The sequence below is a fragment of the Phalacrocorax aristotelis genome, chromosome 5 (genome assembly GCF_949628215.1).
Source record: "Phalacrocorax aristotelis chromosome 5, bGulAri2.1, whole genome shotgun sequence".
Taxonomy (NCBI): Eukaryota; Metazoa; Chordata; class Aves; order Suliformes; family Phalacrocoracidae; genus Phalacrocorax; species Phalacrocorax aristotelis.
The window spans coordinates 40,460,164-40,484,814 of record NC_134280.1 but is presented as its reverse complement, the minus strand read 5'-3'; the positions used below and the strand labels follow the sequence as shown (position 1 = coordinate 40,484,814).

The following is a 24,651-nucleotide window of genomic DNA, read 5'->3' as shown; positions in this document are numbered from 1 at the left end:
GAGAGGGTGTAAGGAACATGTGCAGAAGAAGCTAGGGGGAGGCGGGATCAGGGGGATACTTGTAAGCTTCATTTTCCTTGGGGACAAGGTTAAAAATGATGATCCAGACAGTTACTCTTAGGAAAGTGTATACTTACAAATGAGGTCCCACCTTTGGTTATGAGAGCTGTGTTTAAATGTTCTTTTTTCCATTTGATACTAAAAACAATGTAAGGGATGGAAATACTAAACAATGGTTCAGCTGTTAACTATTCTTTATTTTCCTACTCGGTCATGGTATGTTTTTGTCATAGCCCCTCATTTTGTTCTCACCAAAGAACAAAAGGTTTTGAAGGTGAAAGCGATGAGAAGCTGAGAATTAGGTAGATTTTAAGTGAGAGGTGAGAGAAGGTGAAAATCAGGCTGAATTTAAAAAGGGTTGGGGTCAACATAAAAAGGGTCAACGTAAAAAGGGTTGGGATCAACATATTATTTTAAAAGTTCTCATAAAATATATTGAAAGGACAACAGGTGATTTTTTCCAAACCAGGTAGGAGACTTGAACAGTTCCTTGACAAAGGATGATGTGGATCCAACTCTTTGTGAATACAAAGGAAGATGGGACAAAATTTTGGAAGAGGAATAAATCAAGAATTACATGGAAACCACATTTGGCTCAAGACCCTTTGAAATAAGAAGTAGGGTACTAAGAATAAACCTCACAAATTTCTTTCCTGTTCCTATCCATACCCAGGCATCCCTGGTAATCACTCCTGGGGAAAGATAATGGTCCAGAAGAATCTGGCATGTGCAGCCATCCTTATGTTCTTAGTCTGTATTTGAACAAAACACTCAGTAGCTGTTGCGGTTTAGCCGGCAACTGAGCCCCACCCAGCGGCTCGCTCGCTCCCCCACCAGCAGGATAGGGGAGAGAATCAGAAGGGTGAAAGTGAGAAAGCTCATGGGTTGAGATAAGAACAGGTTAATAATTAAAATAAAACAATAACAACAACAATAATAATAATGCAATGAAAAGGAGAATAATGAGAGAGGTAACACCTGAGGAAGGGGGAATGAACACCCAAACCAAACCGCATGTGATGCAGCCGCTCATCGCCCGCTGACCCGACGCCACCAGTCCCCGAGCCGCAACCGCTCCCCGCGCACCAACTGCCCCCATTAATGTGCTGGTCGTGGCGTCACGTGGTGAGGAATGAACGTCCCGTTGGCCAGCCGGGGTCAGCTGCCCCGGCCGTGGCCCCCCCCGCCGGCCTCCCGCCCACGTGGCAGAGCGCGGGAAGCGGGAAAGGTCCCTGACCACTATAAGCGATACTTAACAGCAACTAAAGCATCAGTGTGCCATCGGCACTTTACCAGCTACAGTGAAGAGAATTAACTCTATCCCAGCCAAAACCAGCACAGTAGCAAAGATTTTGTTTCTAATAGATTTTGTAACCTTGAAACAGACTTAAGATACAGTTAGCTGTTTTTGTTACTGGAACTCTGAGTCACATTAATTATTTACAGTGACATTTCTTATGAAAACCCCTAGGTTTCTTGGTACCTATGGTTCATTTTGGGTGTTGCTTTCATTATCCTCACGGACTCTGTGTCTAAGACACATTTTATGTAGTAACTGTTATATGTTTCATCCTTCAGAATAACCTTAAGACCAACTTTACTCCTGTTTTATTAATAGACATAAAATGACATTTATGCAGAAGGTGAATTGCAGACTACTCAGCAGTATAAATATGAAAATACCTTTTCCTCATTTATCATCAAAACTGAGGGAAAAAAAAAGAAATAAAACCCAAAAATGCAAAATCAATAATACACTGACAATCTATAAACCAAAGAAGTTTCAAAGCCAGGAAGCATGGCAATATCAGCAGATGGTGGACAGTACATAGGTACATGGTGTTTTGTCTGAGAAGAAAAATGCAACCATCCTGCAAAAACCTGTCACACAAGGCTCTTGGCTGGAAATCTTCAGAAAAATATCAATGCATACTATGCCAAGTGCAAAACGCAAGGTAATTTTTCATTCTACATTACCTAATTGCCAGATCTTTTTATCATATTTCATGCTTATATATTGACCCAAGACAGGATAACTGTTTCCCCCTGCCATTCTACCTGTCTGGCAGCTGGGTGTGACATCAAGGGAAAAAATAAAGCAGTCTTTTGGCATAGCACCGCTTGTCACTGCTTCTAGATAAGACAGACCCTGGGACTAGGCATCATAATAGTAGTAATCTCTTGTTTTAATAAAGTTCACCTTCTTTATTAAAACTTCCTTGAGGTGACATTACACTTCAAAAATGACATTTCACATCTGTGATAATTTAAATATATCATGCTCTGACTACCAAAAAGAGTCCCGGTATGGTATATATGAATTTTTCAGACAATGAATTCAAGTCATCTATAAACAAGTTTCAACCTAACAAGTCCTCCATATTTTAATACATTTTCCCATTTTGAACTGAGCAGTGACAACAGAAGCTGGCATATCTAACCATACACACACAGAGAAATCCTGTTTCACCCGGCACCTTTCCCATTGCTTTTACCAGCTTGTCTCTGTCCCAGCACACAATTATTCCTTCATTTCAAGGTTTTGGCCAGCTCTAAACACAGCCTATGTTTCTGCATTCAGGGTCATGATGATGATGGGGTTTTTCTGTAACGTCCACAAGGTAGCAGATTGCTCCAATTCAGGTTACAATCTATGCAGACCACGGTCAGGCCTGCTACATTCAAATCCATTAGCTTGCTAAGATTAGCCTGGTACCCCCACAAAAACACTGAGTGAGTTACCATTCACTGCAGGATAGTCTTTTTAACATATATAAAATGAGATAGCTGTCTTTCAGTGCTATGTAATTAAAATATTTAAATGAGATTTTAAAATAATTTAGGTACCTGGTAGAAGGCAGTTTCTAGTACATGTAAAATTGCCTTTCCGGAGGCTTTGGAAGCACACCAGGTAAGGAACAAAAATGAAAAGACAAAATACAAACTAGTTACAATACTTGGAGATTAGATGTAGCAAAATGCAGGTCAGCAGGACAGCAGGCACTAGGCAATGCAGGGCTCTACACAGGATTTTAAGACCAATTAATAATTACCTTTTTAACAACAACAACAAATTTTAATAAAACAAATTATGTCTCTTCTAAAAGCTTTCTGCCAGTGTATGTCAAGCAACCCACACCAAAATCCTATACCTATTTACCACAGAGTAGGAGCATTTGTACATCCTATTTGAAGCAGGGAGCTCATAGGAGCCTAGCCAGTGATCTCTCCAAAATTATGAAGGCTGCTTATGCTGAAGGCAAACAGTGTTTCTGGGCCTGGTTGTGCTGTCTTGCTTTAGGTTATTGCCAAGTAAGTTCTTCTCCATTAACTTAATGAGAAATAATTATTTTACCTGAGATTAAATTTAATGAGTAAACATTGCAAAATTACCATATTTTCCAGAAATGGTATCTATTCTGTACCATACCAATACTTTCCCCATACCAACATTTTCCCTCAAACAATCTCAATGTAAGTTAAATTCTTCCTATACACTATTGCATTTTTAAATTAGTGTACTTAGCCCACATAAAATCATGCATAGTACCAATCAATATCCATAAGATACATTAAACAGCGTGTTATTACTGTGTGATACTTGATTTCAACACCCATCCCGTCCAGTATGGGTCATTTTTCGTCCACTGGAATGACTCCAAACCCTCAAATTTTAATGAAGGGCTGTTGAAGTAGGGAAAAATGTAGTTTGGAAGGAGTTCAGATACATGAATTCCATGTACATCACAGATTTATGACCTATCTTAACAATGATAATCCTGTGTCACAGTTCCTCTGAAATTCAAAGTTGTGGATCAGTCATTTCAAATCCATTATCATCCCCAAATGGTTGTCCAGTGATGTCTAATCTCAATCAATATCCACTAATAAACGACAGCCATTAATCCATTTGCATGTTTGTACAAAGCATAATTTTTAAGCTGCATATTCATATGCATAGAGTTCAGTGAGTGCATAGCCCGAGTCACAGCCTTTGGAAAGTTCTGCACTGGGATTTGGACATTTCTCAGGCACCTGGAAGAATATTTAACTCACGATGTGTAATGATCTCAATAGTGAAGCCCAAGAAAACACACAGAACAGTGCACTAGCCAAGTATTTGTATTTTGGGCAACTGATGATCTTGCTGAGCCATGTGCTGGGCTGGGGCATGTGAACATAACCAAAGGCAGGGAATTAGTTAGTGGAGACAGTGTTTGATAACAATCTGAAGTCTGAGAGTGGAGGAGGAATGGAAATGCTGAACATGAACAGAATCCTGGGCGGGTACAAGAGAAAGCAGCATACCAAATGTAATATAATCTTCCATCCTTTCATACAAAGCCTTTGTATGAAAACTGAATTTCCATTCATGAGGCCATGCAATCTGATTGCTCAAGAAAGGGGGAACACAAAAAAACAAAGCCTCAAACCCAACAACTCTCAAAGCTGATATAAAGTGTGGACATATACACCAGGGCCTGCTTTCTTTCTTTCTGTTCCCCATTCATGTTATATACAAACTACTCAAATGCAAAGAATACAGTTACAACAAGCTAAGAACATGATGTTGCGTCCACATCCTTCAATGGATGAACAAGTCCCCATGCTCGTTCACAGTTAGTCAACTCCCCCTGCTACTGCAGCTGTTTTATAGCCAAAGTTATCCAAATTACTGGATACAAACAGCTTGAGGGGAACAAACAACAAAACAGCTTGAGGGGAAGTATCTGAATACAACAAATACATGACAACTGTACAATTCTTATCTGGAGTTTGTACTCAAGACAAATTTCCCTTACTTCAACCATTACACCTTATCACATGCTAATGATGATTTTGAAATAACTCACAACTGAAAGCAATAATGTACGATCTAGTCCGAAACAAGATTCATGCCAGGAAATCCCAAATCACAGTGAATCAATCCCAAAACATACTGTCCAAGAGTTAGGGCATAAATTCCACATGGTTTACTAAAACACACCATATTAAATACAAAAGAAACACATTAGTAAAAGCTGCAGATGTACAATGAAATTAAATAGTGTCCAGGACTAAATCCACCATATTTAAATCCTTGCAAGGATAAATCTTACATATTTGAGTTAAAGTACCTAATTAAAGGCAATGCATCACCAACCTGCAAGTACTCATCATTCCAACATCTACTGAACTGTACTGGTTAGATCATTTTTGGCAAGATGAAATAAATGAAAGACACTGACGCTATGGTATGAAAGGAAAGGTCCTGACTTCAAACGTGACAAACAGGTAATCAAGTTTTTCCTCCATCTAATTCAGAATGCTATTCTTCATCCTGGATAGATCATTGTGACTAGGATGAGGTTTCACATTATGTTCCTCAGCCACATATTCCCCTTGTTAGCATTATATTAGCAGAAAATTAATGCTGCAGAAAAAATGGAAATTAAGCTTCCTGGCAGTCAAGGTCTCCGAACGGGCTCACTCTGCACCAGAGCTGTTCGAGGCCAGGACTGGAAGCAAGTGGCTGGACACAGATTGAGGAGGAAAGGCTCAGGATCCTCCACTTCCACAGCAGCTAGCCATAGCACTGGCACGGGCATAGCAAAAACCTGCAGCATCAGGCAACACAGGAATTTGAACCTCTGCCTAAATACTTCAAGACAGAAATGTAACCAAATAAGGCAGTCATACTGATAAAAAAGCCCTCTCACCTTCTAAAACGTTTTTTTTTAAATATCAAAGCAATATGTATATGAAACCTAAGCCTCTACCTTGAAAAGTGACATTTCACAGTGCAATTCAGTTTTTGTAAACAGTCTAAATATTTGGGGTTTATTTCCCATTCAAATATCTTAGACATTGCCTCAATTGAATTACCATTCTCTAGTCAACTCTAACACTAATGTTTGTTATTTTAACAGCTACACTTTAGGAAACGCACATTTTAACAATATAACAAACATGGATATCTCCTTAGCTACTCCACTAGAACCCTTGCAGCAGACTTTAGGGAAAAAACAATTGCCTTTATTGCACAGAAAAAAACCAGTAATGAACCAAGAACGTTAAAGGCATCAAGATTATAACTGCACACAAAGAAACATAACAGAAAAGATTCTATTAAGAGAGACATTTTGACGTGTATAACAACCCTGAATAGAATGAGAGTAACACATTCAGCAGAAACACAGGATCAGGCCAGTGAAACTGAGACCCAGCCAAGCGAGGCGGCAGCTAGCTCTCTGTAATTCCAACTCCCCATCCTCAAAGAGGGGTGTTGATGAAGCTAGAAGAAAACCTAAACTACTCCAAATCTGAAGCCACCAGAGTGAATGGCATCTTGTTCTCACAATCTAAATAAATGAATTGAAGATCCACAAAACTGAGTTGCTTCTGGTGACTGTATCAGTAGCTGTATCGGGACAAGCAGAACCTGAAAATCACGGTAATGTGTAGGAAAAGAAACCCAAGAATTCCTTGAAGAGCAGGCAAATTTTCTGCAAAACTTTCACAGAACATATTCATGGCTTCACTGAAGCTGAACTAATAGGTTTAGAAGTATACCGTTTTATTGGTACTCTATAAAGAGATTTCAACTGCATATTCCTCCTCCCTTTCTCTATCAAAGTGATTATCGTATAGAAATTATTTTCATTCTTTCAAGTAAACACCAGATCTAATTACCCACACAGCTGATCAGAAAGTTTGCTCTTAATTTCTGAGTCAAAACAACCACATCAAAATATTACTGAATTTGAATAACTGAATAAGCTTTTGTCATAAAGAGAATGATTAAACTTGACACCTGTTTTGTGAAGCCAATAATCACAATGCCTTTTCAACCAATATGATTAGACTGGTTTAATGCTCCCATTATTAAATATGGCTGTTTTCAGGCCTAAAATTCAGATAATGAGAGAATGTAGAACACAAGAATTTAAGAATAATGAGATTATTCCTATGTAAGCAAAGCATTCAGTACATTTGAAAACTATTTACCTTATAGACCAGCATAAAATTTAAGTGACATATTATAAAGATAAGAGAGCTAAATAATAATTTAAATGATACTATACAAAGACTAGCTATCTTTTTATTCCCATTAGGAGTTCAGGAGTATCCAAGGTCAAATACTTCATACTTGGGTATGAAGATTGAGGTCTTTTAAATAGGAGGCTTTATAGAGATTTTCATATTTGTGATGGAGAGGCAACAAATTAATCAGTGAAAATGGCATTAGTCATTAAAAAAAAAAAGAAAAAGAAAAGAATAAGGATAGCAAATGAACAAGATTAGACAAAAGGAACTACAGAAGCCCTGTAAGAGCTCCCTAAGAAATTCTGTTTGAATTAAATGGTTTGATTTGACCAAAATGGAATCTGCTATTATCATATTAATACTTTCAGAAATAAACCTAGAGTGTTGACATACCAATCCTTTGACATCCCCTTCTCAAATTCTCAGGGAAGATTCTTTGAAACATTGTGGCCAAGGGTTCAATTTCCTTTGAGAGAATGTCTGTTTTTCAAGCTGCTGACATTTCTGGCTGAGTCCTTCCCTCTGGCCCCTTGTCTCCCCCTTAGGAGTAAACCAGCTTTGGGTCTTCACTCAGCACCAGCAGCTGAGTGATTGCCAGAGCAACAACTGCTCCAGGCGGGTTGAGCTGGAGGGATGTGCTGCTCCTGGTGTTACATGTGGCTACAGGGGTGGTGGGGACTGAGCACCCTCCAGCAAGCACAGGGAGCCGGTCAGGGGCTGACGTCACTCATGTTTCCCTGGGTATTTCTCCAGGTGTTTTGTATGTCTGAGGAACATCCCTTTGAAGCAGACTGCCTCAAACTCTTTTCTTTGCCCTTTTACATACACTTGAACTGTCTTTCCTAGCATAGCCTTTGCTTTCACCGAAAACAAACTGCTGCCCCATAGCTCTGGGGAAACGCAGGAAAGTCATGTGATTTGGTACCTTGCTTGGAAGCAGGCCTATGCTCATATAAATGCCCTGTGAAATGGGATTTACATTTCAGAAGCCACATTCCTTTCTCCCTCCACCAAGACAAAGAGAAATGAAGTTTCTCCCTATGTATCCACACAAATGAAAATTAACATACAGGAGACAGAAAACATACAAACAAATGAAGAAACCAACTATGCTTTTCACAATGTTTACAACTACAGCTCCGTAGCAATACACAAGCAAAAAAAAAAAGAAAAAAACCTGTTGGTGTCAGCGTCCTATCATAAATTTCTAAAATGCAAGAGACCTTACTTTGTTTCAGTTAAAACAATGCCTTAAAGGCTACATCAAAGCACTTAAAATACCACAACCAGACTCCAGACACCTTTTAACCAGCTCCCACTGTACAAGAGCTTTTTAAAAATCTGAGCCATGCGTGCCAACTACCAGAATATATCTAACAAGACAATCAACAAAATGGCTGTGATATAAAATCTTTGGTCTTCAAAATAATATGTCGTGGTTTATCTGAAATATTGGAAGGTTTCCTACTATTTATTAGTTTTACACAAAAAGTTCAATAATTTTTCAATCACCAGTTCTGAAATTCAGTAAGAGTGTAAAGACACCTGTGAAACTAACTACAGAGCTGTTTCATCAAAGGACAGCATTTTATTACAATATATTTTCTTCCTGTAATTATTTCAAATACACATTTGAATTGCTCAATAGGAGGATTGCTTCTTCTGTCAGCCAGCTTCCTCCCTTTCCTGTCTTCAACTGTCATCAGCATTTCTCTCTCCTGCTGCTTGCTGAATTACTGTAATGGAGATATTATTAGTGAATCACTCTAACTTTGAGTGGTCAATATTTCCACCAACCAAGAAATAGAAGCCAAAGGTAGTTTCTCATTAAAGCATGGTCATTCTGGATGAAAAGTGAAGCCTATTCAGTAACCACACCATGGAATTGCAGACTGTTTGGTTTTTAAAATCAATATAATGATAGACTCTTAAGGTTCCTGATATAAAAGAAAGAAGTTGCATTTTGTCCTGCAAAGTATTTCCAGTTTAGGACACCTTTCAAGGACAGTTATGGCAACTGAAGGATATATTTAAAAATAGAAAGAGTGATGCAAAGTCCAAACAAATATCTACAATTAAAGCAGCTGTGACTCAACTTCAAAATGCACGTAATACCCTTTTTTTTGTCTTCCAATTGATGTGGAAAACAAGTTCTTTAAAGGAGAAGTAAGACCCTTGCAGAACGCTAACAGTCTAATGATTAACGTTTCTAAAATCAAATGTTCCAGATGGCCTGTGGTCTGCTGATAAAAGCGACGCAAAGAGAGAGGATCAGAAGGACTGGGATACAGGAGGCACCTGATGATTTGGCAACAATGAAAATCTCCAGAAGTCTGGACACCTGCTGGGTACCTTGGCCTGTGTAAGAAAACACTGCTCAGCATGGCAGTAGCAGCAGAAAAAAGATGACTTCTGCACAACAAAACAGGATCTAAACGTGTAGCAAAGTTACAATTACTATCATCCCGTATTTTCCAAAAGTACATTGAAGACCTGATCTCTCTAAAGAAAAATGAGACACAAACATTGCTTTTTCTGAAAGTAGATACTCACCAATAGTTAACACAGCCCTCTGAAATTATATAAAATATATTATATATATACATCCCCAAACCCACAGAGAATAACCAACAGTTACACGTGCCAGACGAGATTAGTATGGGTAGAAACATTTGGCTTGTGGGATTGGGTGGAAGGGGCAAAATTTTAATCAAATCCATTACCTGGTTATTGATTTCTCTTTGCCAGACTGATGCTGCAGAATACTTATAATGCCTTTGACATTGAGACGTTTGGCCAAAGATATTGGATTAGACTAAGCAAAAGCTGAGCTCCTCATGTAATCTCTCATATTTCATTTATATGTGATTTATTCCTTTGTCCAGCAGAGGCTTTTTATTGATAAAAATAATGAGATTGAGAATCCCAAAGGAAATGTAATGCCCACCCACTCAAACATGTTTGTGAAGTAAAAATAGTAGGCTTTGTAGGCCTGAGGGAGAATGATGTTATGTGAAGACTCTTTCCTTGTATAAAACACATGAAGCTTGCCAAAGATTTTGAAATAAACAAAGCTACTATGGAAATTAAAACTCTGTTATACTTGAAAACACCAAGCACACGGTTAATACTGTACACTAGGGAACTGACTGAAAGACTTCTGAAATGGTTTTTGCTTTGCAGAATAAATGAATACAACTTTTTTTTTTTCAACTTCCTGTATAAGTTTAGTTTGATAAAACATCTTAACAAATGTCTAGTCTGCTAAATATGTTACATAAAGCCAGCTACAGGACTGAAAATTAATAGTGTCACTCAAAAGAAGTTTCTAACCATTGTCAAATTTAACATGTAATCTGGTAACTAAAGGCTTTGTTGAACATATGAGAATCCAAGATTCTCTAAGAAATTGAATCATTATGCCTTTTCAATACAAATGCTGTTAAGAAGTCCTAAGTAAAATGTAGCAGACTACCTCGCATTTCTTTAATAGCTATCAATAGCAATAAAAGGATAAATAAAAACCATCTGTTTCTGCAGTGAACCCTGAATTAGGTTTTAAAGTCTCTATTTCAAGGCACAAATCAGAATAATTCTATTCCACTGATAGCCAGAGACCTTTGTGATTAACATGAGTCTTACAACTCTTTCTTATGTTAATGCTTAAAGCGGAGTTAGTGGCTTTTAAGTCTCAGCCTTGTTTAATGTATGATGTGGAACTCAGCATTTATGACTCAAAAGCTAGCAGAAGAGGTCTTCTGAAGATCACTGTTTATGGGCCATTTATTAACAGTAATCTCTGAGATCCTTTCACAGAGAGGACCATAAGTCTGGTTGGCTCAGTGGTCAGACAGAAAGGTTGAACGCTGACATTTTTCTTCCTCCTCCTCCCTGTCTCTCAGATGTACACAGCAGGTTGCCTGACCAGTCTTACTCTTCATCTGAACACAGAGCTGCTCTTATCAATGACCCCTGTGAAACCTCCTGGGGAAGTGAGCTCCTGTCCTCCCCCATGTGTATCTACAGGCCACAAGCCATGGGTATTGTTACCTACTAAGGCTCATTTTGCCTTGTTTCAGCTCCTTACTCTCAGGCTGAAAGATACAATTAATGGTACTCCGTAAGTTAAAGAGTGATTGATCATGAAACTGTCTCAGCATTTTTTCCAGGATTTCTCTGTACAGAAACCTCTGTGGTCCATAATGAATTCTGCAGTCCCCTGGCTGGGTAAAAGGCATCTCAGGGATGTGTTGCACTTGCTGCACATCTGCAGGCTACCTGGGCAGCATGTGCTCAGTACTCCTGACTCATCTGGAAGTAGCTGACAAACTGGAATTGTATTGCAGAGCAATACAGTGCCTACACAGTGAATTACCTGGGAGGCCCAGGGCCTGTGTAAACAAGTTTGGGATAGGGCAGTCATCCCATGAAAACACTCAGAACTCTTTAATGCCACCAGAAAAACCATCTGAAGCACAACAAACAGGAAGGTACCTGAGCACATCACAGCTGAAACTTCTCCATAATGGAATTTGAAAGGGTCCCTGATGGAGCCGAATTCTCAGCCTGTTCCTTCCTCAACATCTCAAAGAACTAACTTTGGCCCTGAGTGGGTTAACACGTATTGTGTTACCTTAGTGTGACTGTTGACCCAGCCTGGGCAGTGGCTTTATGGGATGGGTGGTAACAAAACCCAACACTTTAAAATCACTGACTCCAAACTTCTTTTTTTGTTCCTTTTGGCAGATTTTTTTAAGAGTCCCAAAAGCGTATGAGAAGTTCTAGAATTAGAAAGAGCCTCCAGTAGCATAGTCAAATCACAACTTAATGTTAAATTACAGCTTACGTCCAGACAAATGCTGCTGTATTTAACTAAAACTAACAAACACTAGCTTGTAGCAACATATTGTAGATCCTGGAATTATAACTTAAGCAGTAACTGTTTCATCTGGAAGTCTCCCTAGTTTCAACAAATAACTATAGCATGAATATTTGAAAGTCAGTATATTAAACAAAATGGCATAATCGATAATTCCTGTTTCTTCTCATAGAAATAAAAATATATGTATGACTGGCATTAGGAATTATTAAAGTATGAGGAGGAATATATTTGATGTCAGCAGAATTTTTTAACTTATCCTGTTATTGTGCCTAAAGAACCTAGTCACTCAATATGTCATCAAATCCTTTTCATTTGCTGAGGTTTCACGGGCCTTGTACAGTTTTAGTTATTTAAAAAAATATTATTTGCAGTGTGTAACCAAAAAGAAAGCAGCCATTTATTTTTAGTTTCAGATTGTCTGTTTAACTCTCTTCATAAATGGTTCTCACCACACATTGATATATGGGAATATTATAATTGGCAAGATGATTGGTGTGGATTGACACATAGGCATCTACCAGCAATGGGACCCTGCTCACCAGTTCAGTCTGTAGGGGGCTGAGAGCTGCAGAGGTGGGGGACGAAAAAAGAAGCATGCTCCCTGCTTGTAATTCGCCTTGATAATCAAAGCACTACAGGCTCTCAAACTACAAACGCATGTCCACTGTGGAATTCTGACATTGTACATGTACCTGTCAAGCTGTCAAGTCTGAACTTTGCTCCTCAAAGTTTCCCTCTTTCTCCAAGCACTAGTGCTCTGAGATGCAGTGAGCAATGACCAATGTCAGATTCTGCCTGTTTCCTATGAACAACTGATCATGGCTGGCTTGAAATCCAGCCTGCCTCTCCTTTCTGTGAATGCCTTCCCTCCTGAATTTTGCTGCTCTCTCCCATCATTCCTCAGAGGTTTCTCCACACCCTCCCTCCATTCCTCGATCACTGTTCTGCTGTGCTTTGCAGTCTATCCTTTTTTCACATTGAAATTCATCTCTGGATAGTTTCTTCACAAGCCAAGCGATGACATGATAAAATTAAAATCATCAGGGACTTACCTGAGCAAGAATTCATTTCAGTTTCTTATTTTACTCTGACTTTAATTCTGCTCAAAATTTACTTTTTTAAACCTTAAAAGCTTTTGTATGATGAGGAAATCACTTCCACTCTGACTGAGTCTTACTTCCACAATTCCATATTTATCAGTCATTGCTCTTTAAAACACTGAGAAAATATCACTATTCCAGCCCCTTTCTCTCATTCAGGATTGTCAGCAACATTTTGGACTTAGACTTGAGATGCCACCACAGTGCTTAGTCACCCACAACACAGCAGATTTTAAGCCTGGAAGAAGTTCTGAGCATCCAACCGGTTTTTGCAAATTGTATCCTGTATTCCCCATCTCGAGCCTTAAATTTCCGCTACAGACAGGGCATAGCTAAAGTCAAGACCAGATTTCATGGCTTTTAGCTGCATATGTGTTGGCCAACTTGAGTTCAGCAGTGATTTTGTGCTGCCTCAGCTTTATGCAGCTGAAGAGACCTTGGTTTTAGAGATACGTGCTAAAAGCTTTCTGCAGACCAATTGTTCATAAATGTTTCATTGCTGACTACCCATAACCCCCCAGACAGGGAGCATCAAAATCACTGCCCCCCCATAGCCTGTTCTGATGTGCTACAGAATTCCCCTAAAAGCATCTTTTTTGAATTCAAGCCCACCTGGAGTTGCTATTCCCTTCCCAAACCATTCAACCACTCCGAGTCCTCTCATCCATCCTCAAGATATTTTGCTAATTCCTTCTGCACCCTCTCTCTACGAGGTTGTCCTTCTCATCTATCCAAGCATCTGTTTTCATCAGGGTAACATCACCTCCTTCCGCTTTCAGAGATGCAATCTAGAACTGCTTCTGTTCTTTTAGAACATAGATTGTTGTTTTAGCCCAGCACCTCATCTTTATCTTGCATCCCCTCACTGGCACCTTTTTCTAGGATATCAAACATTATCTACCTTTATTTTCAAGACACCTGATGCATGAATGTACTTATCCTATCTTTTTTTTTTTTTTTTCCTAATTACCGAGGAGACAATACCCACCTCCAGTTTTCCAATAGCAACAGAACTTAAAGAAAATCCACACAATTCAAGATAACTGCTGTGGCATTTTTGGTATAAAAACAAATTGATAACAGTTTTGATTTCTTTCCTCAGTAACTGTGAGAGTTGAAATAGCAACAGAAAGAATAGAAGAAATTCTGCTTCTGTCTCAGGTGAACAGGACGTTACAAAGGAGTTGACAATTTGACAATTTTCAGCGCAAGTTTTAAATAGCTTTAAGAACCTACAGTTTGTACTTCTTTTCAATTCAGAAATCCATTGTATTCCATAGGGTTAAACAATGTTTGCACAAAAAGGGCTACAAACGTTTTAGAAGAGTTGACTTGATTAATATTTATGAATATATTAAGGATGTTACATATTATACCAGCACACATTCAAGGCAAGAACACAATATTTTACTGGTCACCGGGATTTTATCGGATATCAACAAACCCACTGCTAGGCTGCAGAGCTTGATTCTTTAGCCACCTAGGAAGGTTAGTAATAAAGATAAATAAATCTAGCACATGCCATGAAATATCTTAGTGTAATTAGAGTATGGTCTTAAAGGTACAGCATTAACATCCTCAGCTTATTATGGAAACTGGCAGAAGATGCAGATTTTTGTCTGCTATTCTAATCCTTTGGGCCACCTGGTACCCACACGTACATGACACAGCTTTTATCCAGCTATCCAAATATTTAACATGAAGCCCGTGTGGATGGCTGTGCCAGGAGTCGTTCTGATTCCCCTCACTCCTTCACACATATAAAAGATAAGACAGAAAATATTCCTAACTTTTCAATAGTATCAAGAACTTGCAGCAGCTAATTCATCTGCAAAGTACTATTCAGCCAGACCAGAGAAAAATAGTGGGTTTTTTTGAAGTTTGACCAGGTGTCACCTGAGCTTCAAAAAGGAAGCACTGTTCTCGTCCCTTCTTCCAGCTGCTGCACTCTGTAGATGATGGGACCTGTTTGAAGTTCTACTTTTATTCAGAAAGCTTAAGGCAAAATTCTACTCTCAGATCTTCAGAGAGCATCACAACAGAGAGGTTCTGCTCTCCTCACATGCACAGAGCTAGTCTGCTCCCCTCCATCTACTGTCCTGCGAGCCACTGCCACGTGGGGAGAACACATGGGGGACTAAGACCCTTTGTACAGACTAAAGTGCATTGGGCATAATGTAAAAAAGTTATACACCACCAGGCCCCAGAGCTCCAGCAAACCACGCACTCTCACCTCTCGCTACTTTGCTCAGATGTGAAGGAGATGTGTTTTTAAGCAAAATTAATTGTGGAATGAAGCACATTGTCAGTGAGGGGGAAAATAAGACTCCTCCATCCCTTCCATCCAACAGCTCTTCAGAAACTCCGTGGCCTTTGCCCCTAAGACTCAATGGCATTATGATACTTAAGGTTATTGTTGTACATCAGTACTGGGAAAGATTCAAATTACAATCCTCATCACTATTGAGTAGAATTCAATTCATGAGTATTAATCAGTGGGCAAGGTCCAGAGCCTAAAACATGCCCACATTCTCTCATTGTCCTTGGAGAAGCTGAGGTTATATAAACCCAACACCACCTTTAGCTTGAGGATTATAGATCTTCACAGCTACCAATGCAACTTGCAACTTTACCCCTATTTACACAGTGGTGGCACAAAGACAACCATGAGCAAGACCCTTGTTCAAGTATTAGTACACTGTGAACATGTAAAAATGGATTTCTGGGATTTTAAGTCATTTATATGTGCAGAAGCACCAGTTAAATTCACATCATAGCTTTAGATTTGTTTCTCCACAAATTATTAGTACACTTAATGTCAGTGTGTGGATTATCCTGATGCTGTCCAAAGATAATTTGAAAGTGGACTTTTGTGTGTGACTGTGCATGCATGCATGTCCTGTGGCTACACATAGGATATTTCTCAGACCAGAGGTAGAGATTGTTCCGAACACTGATTTTACAGATGGAAGGAAGAAACATAGAGGAGAAATGATCTAACAGAAGACAAAAAGCAAAGAATGTAAAGGCGTGGAAGTTCTACCAAGATTTCTGGATCACAATTTAACAGTCCGGTTTTTATTTTCAACTTTTGGATTAAATTCATTTTAAATCTTTAACAGGAACAAAACTAGAGGCAATCTACATTTGATTCCAGAATAATTCTATGAACACTTTCCATCTTTATTTAATTGCTTTTACTTCCAGAACACCTGATATATAGAAGTCCCGTACTTAAAAAAAAAAAAAGGAAAAAAAAGTATGATTAAATGTATTCTGTCACAATATATATATTTTATCCAGTAACAGAAGACAATATTTTAACAGCACTGTTTTTGAATCTCTCCACAGCATTCAGCAGGAGTCAATTTATACTGCAAGAGAATAATCATGTACCTAAACTCATTTTAATTTCAATAATTGAATGAGAAATAGGAAAGCCTATTGAAAGGACTGTATTCTGGTCAAAGACTAATGAGAAAATAGTTTTGAGTCTCTGAGTCAGCGGGTGTCATGGTAACAATGCATTATCGAAATCTGATTAGCATGCCCAGCAGCTTTATAAATGATAACATGCTCTTCTAATTGTGTTTCCCTTTCTTTCCCTGTGATGAGTTTTATCTTCATTACAGGTAAGAGGTAAGGCAGCATTCTGTTTACCTCAAAGTAAAACTTAGGATGTCCAGCATGCTCACAAACTCTGTGCAACCTATCATTCAGTAACAGAAATTTTTTCCTATCACCTTAAATTAAGAAGCTGAGTCCTCCATTTCTCTCCTCTTGTATTATATGTAATTAAGCCAAATAATATTGTCTTCTTTTGAATACATAAAATTATTCCTAAGGATATATACACAAAGAAGTGAATGTTGTGAAACACAAGCATCTTAAGCAAAAGCCTATGTTTTATAGGAGAAAGAGATGCAAGAAAAGAGTAAGTGCACGTTTAATTCATCCCAGAAAACATGACTCCATATTCTTGAGGTTTTCAAAACAGGGAGGGGATTTTTCATGTCTGTGCATTTGCTAACTCATTACAATATCAGAAATCAGGAGGAACCATGACATTAAATACGGTACTTTTCCATCTCATGAAGGAAGGAGCCAATATTGCTTCATAAAATAAATACAAAGAAAATACAGGGTTGGAGGTTTAATAACGCTCTTTTCATAAGTGAACCTTAGGTGAGTAGCCTGGCAGACCTTTATCATTTTAACAAAGAACTCCTATTACTACTGCAGCCTCACAAAACTGATGCAAAATCATGTTACGTATATAGAGGCTCAGCTTTAACCAATGCAAACTTTTTTTTTTTTGGTGAGAGAGTAAAATGGCATTCTATTTTTCAACAGTGACCAAGAAATTTACTTCATGTTTGGACCATTTCCATGACCCTTGTAACCTAAATATTTATTTCTTATCTTCAATGTTCACTTTCATTTATTAATTCAGCTGCAAATCTGTATAAAGTGAAAGGAAGAAAGCTCATATTCTCTAGGTAAACTTGAATACTCATATTCATATGACAAATAATGCCTAATACTTTTCTGTATTATTAATAATTGAATCGTGTTTGTCATAGTGCATGAACACAGAGAAAATGCATACAGTGAGACCTAAAAAGCTTATTACTCCTTGTTACATGCATTGGCATGTGGACAAAGTTTAAGATGTACAAAATACTAAAAGCAATCAATCTTAAGTCAACACACTGAAAGCCAGAGGAACATTTATCTACATGTTTGGAAATTCAGCAGAGAGCGCAGGGTTACACTGAGAATAGAAAGTCATCAAAGCAGGCCAGTGAACAAAGAAAGAGCAAACAAGTACTCCCCAGAAGGGATTAATGCTGGTTCAGGGGACTGTTTGCACTAACCTTGGGTGGAAGCAGCAGCCCGAAAGCCAATCAGTGTGACCTTTACCCGTCATGATGATGTTGCCATCAGGTAAAGCCCACATTTTGCAGAGGTGGTCATCACTGCTGGTGACTACAATGTCTTTTCGAGGATGTAAAGCCAAGCTACAACAGAAAAGAAAGGCAGATTGTATTCTGTATCAATTTGATTTTATGCAAAATACACAGTAGTGAGATTCATTGAACTAAGGGCAATAGCTCCAGAGGACTCTGATTCTGGAGGGACTGAACAAGCAGTGATGCTTTCTATAGTCATAAGAATTTAAAATATATGCTATGTTGATGAATTTCTGCTGCAACTGAAGAAAACAACAAAACATGACTGAATTCTGTGAAACCAGAATTGTTTTCACACTTTCTTCAAGTTCCAGTTGATTAAAACACTCAATTATGTTTTAAAATACTTTGTTAGATTATGTTCTTAAAAACCTGCAACAGGACAACATATGAACAAGCAGAATGATTGTGAATCACTTTTTCCCACACCCAAAATAACTTCAAAAGCACTGGCTTGTCAGCCTGCTGTGGATGGCCAAAGGGAAAAAGGACAAAAGGACTCTCTCCTTTTTTCCTTTTAAATTGTGCCCACAGGTCTAAAGTCTCCTAGCACTGAGAAATAACTCAAATGGTGATTACAGTCCAGGAGCTATAGTCTTTGCCATCACTTTAGCACCTATTCACTGGGACTAGGTCAGAAAATCCATTTCAATTCTATACTTAAAATGTGTTACATGTTTTCATTTTTTATTATTCAGCACACTGGGATGTAATGGAAATCATACACTTATCACACCCCTATACTGAAAACACATTTTACTTTTGATTTGGCAACCACAGTGCAGCTTAAAATGGATCCAGGGAAGAAAATAAGTCTATTGGAAAGATAACAAGTATTGTACTTCATATGGATTTGGTTATTTGATTTAAATTATTGTAATGCTTTACTATTTGTTGAACATCAGAAAGCATCTAGGAGTTGACTTAAGTCCCAGGAGCAGATTATTTAAATAGATTACATCTGGAGTTCACAATCAAAATGCAACAATGGGGAGAGGAACCACAACCTGTGTGTGCACCTATTTCAATTGTGCATCAGAGCTGACAGTTTGCGGAGAAAAATGCTTATTAAAACAGAATCAGAGCAGAGGGAGATGATGAGAAACACCCAAATAGGAAGAAAAGAGAGGTCTTAGAAGGCACACTATTATAAAAGTCTCTTTTTTTAATAGTACCTTTTTCCTGCACTGAAATTATTTCATAAAATTCCTAAACCAGAACCACAGCTTCGACTATATTGGGAAAATTAATTCCCTCTACCGAATCCATGCTAAAACCATATTTATGTCAACTATATTTTCATCAGAAAACACATCTATTCTTGAAGTTTAAGGCACAGTCTAGGAAGATTCTGAAAGATTAATCAACTCAACTCATCTGCTCGACCAAGGAGCCTGGGTTTTACTCATTCTCTAGTTTCTTAGAGAGAAAAAAAAAAATGTTTTCTATCTTTGCCTAAAGAAGAGAAACTTCCCTTGCATTTACAGGGAGAAACGAGAAGGAAGGAATGATGCTGTTTAAATTCTCCCAAGGTGCACAGAGAGCAATTGTATCACTTAGATTGGCCACAACGGATATCTAGAAGAGCAAGGAGAGAATAGAGATAAAAGGAGAGAATTAAAGGCTGAAGGAAGGCACATCAGTGGCCTGCAAACTACAGGATGAGAACTCTCTCAGAATCCCTCTACTATCAGAGAGCTCTGACACACCAAAAATCCCGTTGCTGTTTTCTGCAACATGCACAGGCATGTAGCGTTGTTATTCTGGGGACTGCTAAAAAGGAGACCACCTTCTCAAAAAAAAGGAGTGGGCTAATAACTATAAAGATAAATCCTTCAGGGCTGCTATGCACACTCTTCTCTCAGCCTCTAAAAGAGAGGATCTTTGTCACCGGCATGCACCTGGCTGTGCACTGCACAGAAGCGAGACCAGCGCAGGAGTTATCTTTTACTTGTTAGCAACGTGGTCCTAAGCTTCTCTGGGTGTAGCAAGGGAATGGCAAGGGAAGAAGAAAAAGAATTGGATTCAGGAAGACTAGGAAAGGGAGGAGAGGATGCCTGCTGAAAAACCACTGGCAGCACGTGCTAGTGCAGGAAGCTTAATCACTGATTCAGGCCTGTCTATGATGCAGTTAACAAGACTTGATTTTTCTGTTTTGGGAACAACTTTATTGCTGTGTTATTTGGAGGAAACAAACAAGCAAGCAGTGCCATATAGATACAGTTTCTATTTCTCTCTTAATCTATTTCAGATACTTCGGACACCCTCCAGGTTTTCCCTCCAGATATTTCTGCTATTAGTCAAGGCATGCCTATTGTGAAGATTTTCCATCAGCTCTCTCTCCTAGAGTCTTCCTAAATACCTGTCTTTTTAGTTCCCAAGAGGTATTATACAGTCTAACTTAAATCGCCTTCAGTTCACCTTTCACTCAAAGAAAAGTTAACCTACTGGCTTCCTCCAGATCCTGACTCACTTTCTGAACAGTCCTCACCCCCTGGCTTGGCTGCAGCTGCCTATGGATGCAAGCTGCGCTGTCCTTCACCCGCCTCAGCTCCCAGAAACATCCTTCCTGTCCTTAACCTTCCCAACACACTTCCAGTCCAACTTCTGAAACGTCCAAACATCTTCAGTGACTAGACATTCCTAAAGAGTTTTGAGACAACCCATAAAGTGAATTTCATATGAAAGAAAATATCTTGCTATCAGTATGAAGCCACAAGTTTATTTTTCACAGGCATTTCTTTTAATTGCAGAGCTCTTGTAAAATGCTGCTGCTGTCCAATTTTTTTTCTCCATGCCATTTTTACAGGCACAGAGTAAACACTATTTAATTAACAGCAAATTTGTGACATAACCACTGTTGAGCTCCTTCTGAGAAAGGGAAGCCCATTCACCCAAAAAGCATTCTATATGCAACATTAATTAGGCACCCTTGTCTTCCTTTCTGGCAATCCAGCATTGTATAGGTTTTTGTTTCATCTCTGTTCGCAGGTTCTAATTATTTCCAGCACAGAAGACTTTGGGTAGATTGGAATGGAAATCAATAATGGAACATGCATGATAGGAACATTAGTTTTCTCCTCCTCCTGCTTTGGGATAGAAGAGGGATCAGAGGAGACTCGGCCAAGAAAAAAATAAGACACAAAAACACCCAAAAAAAACTCTCAGAGATTTGCTGCTGTTGTGTATATAAACACCCATGTTCACACAATTCATTCTGGCATTATAAGACATTCTCATCTCTTCAGCACTTGCCATGGTAGATATACAGCGCTCCCAGTAATTTGCTTTCAAAACAATAGTTGATTATTTTAATTTATTTTGACTGAACCATAAATAAAAATATTATATCCTCAGATGCAAAATACTTTCAGTCTCAGCATGTACTACATTTGATCATTTCACAGATAAAAAATCAACCTTCAGGTTAAAAAGTGTGAAATCCAAAGCTGTCTGGGTAAGCTTAACTCTGTGTTTGCTTTAATACAAACACTAACTACATGGCGGGGAAGATTTCAACTAGAGGCGAAGGAAAACTTTCTGGCAATAAGGTTTCTGAAACCTTCTGGAGCCAATAGCTATCTGCCATCATTAGCCGGTTCTGAAAGCTGTCAGCGCACCTATCATGCATTACCTAGGTAGATGACTTCCATCATGGTTAGGAGAATGTACTGGTTGGTGTCTTGAGGTTCCTTCAGGTCCTAAGGCAGCAATATTCCTACTGAGCCCTGGTTCATTCGATGCACAAAAGTGCTTACATTTGAAGGGCAATTATAAAACAATAAAACCATCACCTCAAACTTCTGCTACAGCATAACTGCAGTTAAGCCCAGTTGCACAGATGCAGGACACCAAGGCATACAAAACCCCCTAAAATTTTAAAATAATTTTAGTGGCTAAAAATCTCACAAAATCACCACGTATTCAGCCTTTTTAACTAGCTTCCTACAGATCTCAGGAGACTGAGGAACAGGAGTCCAGAAATAAAAACCTAAACTAAACATTCTCAAAATTAGGCATTCTGAGAATGAAGAATGCAAAATTAATTGCTAACTCAGTACACAAAGTGAATTATCCAGCCTTACCCAACTGCTCTGTGGCAGAAATAAGGACAAAATCCACTTTTCTATGGTTTCACATACAGGAGTTAAACATAAAAGTATGTTCTCAATATAGACAGTGTTTAGCTGCCAAATTCTAATACAGCATTGTACTGAATATCACTTGCAATATGTAATTTTTAGAACTTCATGATTTGATTAAATTTATTTGCATTCCCGGATACTGGCAAAGAGGATTGTTATTAATGCCAGTAGCTGCTTTCAGACTAGAAAGCTCTTCTGATGCTTTTCTTGCTCCAAAAATATGAGAGCAGCAGAATTCCTCCAAGATTAAAAAAACCCAAACACATTTTTCTTGGTCACAGAAACATTTTAGCTAATGTTTTCTTACACAAAAATTCAGCCTTACTCATGACACCTAGCATGGGAAATTTCAGTCTGAGCAGTTACATTTGGGTGAAGTTATAAATGGCTGAAAACCTCAGTTTTATAATGGAAACTGTTGAGAAATTGCATGTATTTCTTCCTCTACCACCAGGCTCTCTAGGTGAGTTGGAATGGAAGAACAGACCGTGTTTTGAAGGCAAGGACATAACACACACTGAATTCTAGAGGACAGCTACTGATTATGGCCTCAAACAAGGACAAGTATGTGCCTAAATATAAAGACATCAACAGCCCTGCTGACATCAGTGATATCGTTCACATGCATATACTTAATTGTGTCACTGGACTGTGCCCTAAAAATCTAAAGAATTTGTAAAAGCCAAAATACCATTCCAGTCCCAATTTTGCTGGTCACTAGCCAGTCGCACTGAGACCCAAGGCAAGTTAACCAAGCCATTAGGAACAGTTTCTGTAGCAATGGATAGGCAGATTGCATGACCTAACCACATTAGGTGACCTCCTGTCTTCACAACAGCTTTTGAGGCAATACATCTGCCACCATCCAGTTAGGTCCCAGGTGCAGCTGCTACATGCTGCACTGCTTCCTCACCCCTGCAACCGTGTCCCAAGGATCTAATTATAATCAGGGTCAATCTCTAAAATTATGACAGGTAAAGAGGTAGAAGACCACACACACACACAAAAATTCAGATCAATAGTAAGGCCAATTATTACCTCACGATGGACTGAAAGGCAATAGCTGTCAGTCATGAAAAGCCCACCACTTTCTCTTTATGAGCAGAAATGGAGCAATAAGAAAACATGTAGTCAATCCCTTTGTTTGCTGCACCTTTTGGCATCCCTCTTATTTCCCTCCTTACCTATGTAATGGTGGTGCTGTGGGGGTGAGAAAAAACAAAAGTAAACAGAAGCATTTTGTACAGGGTATGAATGGGGAGCTGGCAGCAGGGATGGCCGCGGCATTGCCTCCTGTCAGGAGGGGTGGGGGCTGTCACGTGCCAGGCCATGGGATATGGTGGAGCCTCTGGGAAAACAGGGCAGAAAACACTGGACAGAGAAGAGGAGGGAACAAAAACAGTGAGAAACACTAAGGTTAGAGAAGCAGGAGGAGGAGCTCCATGGTGCTGGAGCAGGTTACTGCCTGCAGAGAGCCCATGCTGGAGCATATTTTCCTGACAGGAATTGTGACCCATGGAGAGCCCATGCTGATGCAGACTTTTCCTGAAGAACTGCAGCCACAGGGAGAGCCCACACTGGAGCAGGGGAACAGTGTGAGGAGGAAGGAGCAGCCGAGATAAACTCATGGAAGGGTTGATGGGTCCGCAGTGAAGGAGTGAAGTAGAGCTGGAGAGCAACAGGGGAAGGAAAGGTGCTGCTTTCATGTTTGTCTTTGTTTCTCACTACCTGAATCTATTTTAACTGGTAATAAATGAAATTAACTTTCCCCAAGTCAACTCTGTTTTGCCTGTGATAATAATTGGTCTTTACGTTCAGCCAGACACTTTCTCAGCCTATTTTCTCCTCCTGCCCTGCTGAGGAGGGGAGTATGCGAGCAGCTGGGTGGGCATTTGGCCCTCTGCCAAGACTAACTCACCAGTAAATTAAAACCAAACATATCACAAAAGCCTAATCAATCATTTTGTCCACTACATCTTATCCTAATATGCCTTCTTTGAACAACATTTCTCTAATATAGTTATTTCTACCACCTTTTTATCTTGACATGAGTTATCCAGACTCACCTGCCAGCGTACTTCAGCAATAATTATAACCCTGACATTGAACTCAGGGTTTTATTTCTTATGCAAAGGTAGCATAACTGAGAAGCTTTGCATTCCTGTTTAAGGTCTTAAAATTTATCTTTTCATGGCAAGATGGAATAGGGAAAAATGCTTTTAAAAGAGAAAATAAGAGCTAAAACAAACAAAAAAAGGATAAAGCAAAAAACCACAAAAAGAACATAAGTAGGGGAAAATACTCATAGCACAAAGCTCATATCTTTTGTTTCATTTATGTAAATGCCCATCTGGAAGTCAGTGATAGATCTCACTCACAGCAATGCTTAAAAATCTCTATCCTGTCTAGTGAAATTCCTGGCTGCTTCCCAAGCTCCTATGAGAGGAGGGAGAAGACTTGCTAGG

The 24,651-nt window shown here is 39.0% G+C and overlaps 1 long non-coding RNA gene across 1 annotated transcript in view; it reads right to left on the bottom strand.

The window, feature by feature from the left end:
- Nucleotides 1-18,083, bottom strand: part of LOC142057653 (uncharacterized) — a 48,946-nt gene extending 30,863 nt beyond the window's left edge. Inside the window, exon 1 of the long non-coding RNA XR_012660706.1 lies at nucleotides 17,992-18,083. This is a non-coding gene — a long non-coding RNA (uncharacterized LOC142057653). The remainder of the gene's footprint in view (nucleotides 1-17,991) is intronic.
- Nucleotides 18,084-24,651: the final 6,568 nt, after the last annotated feature.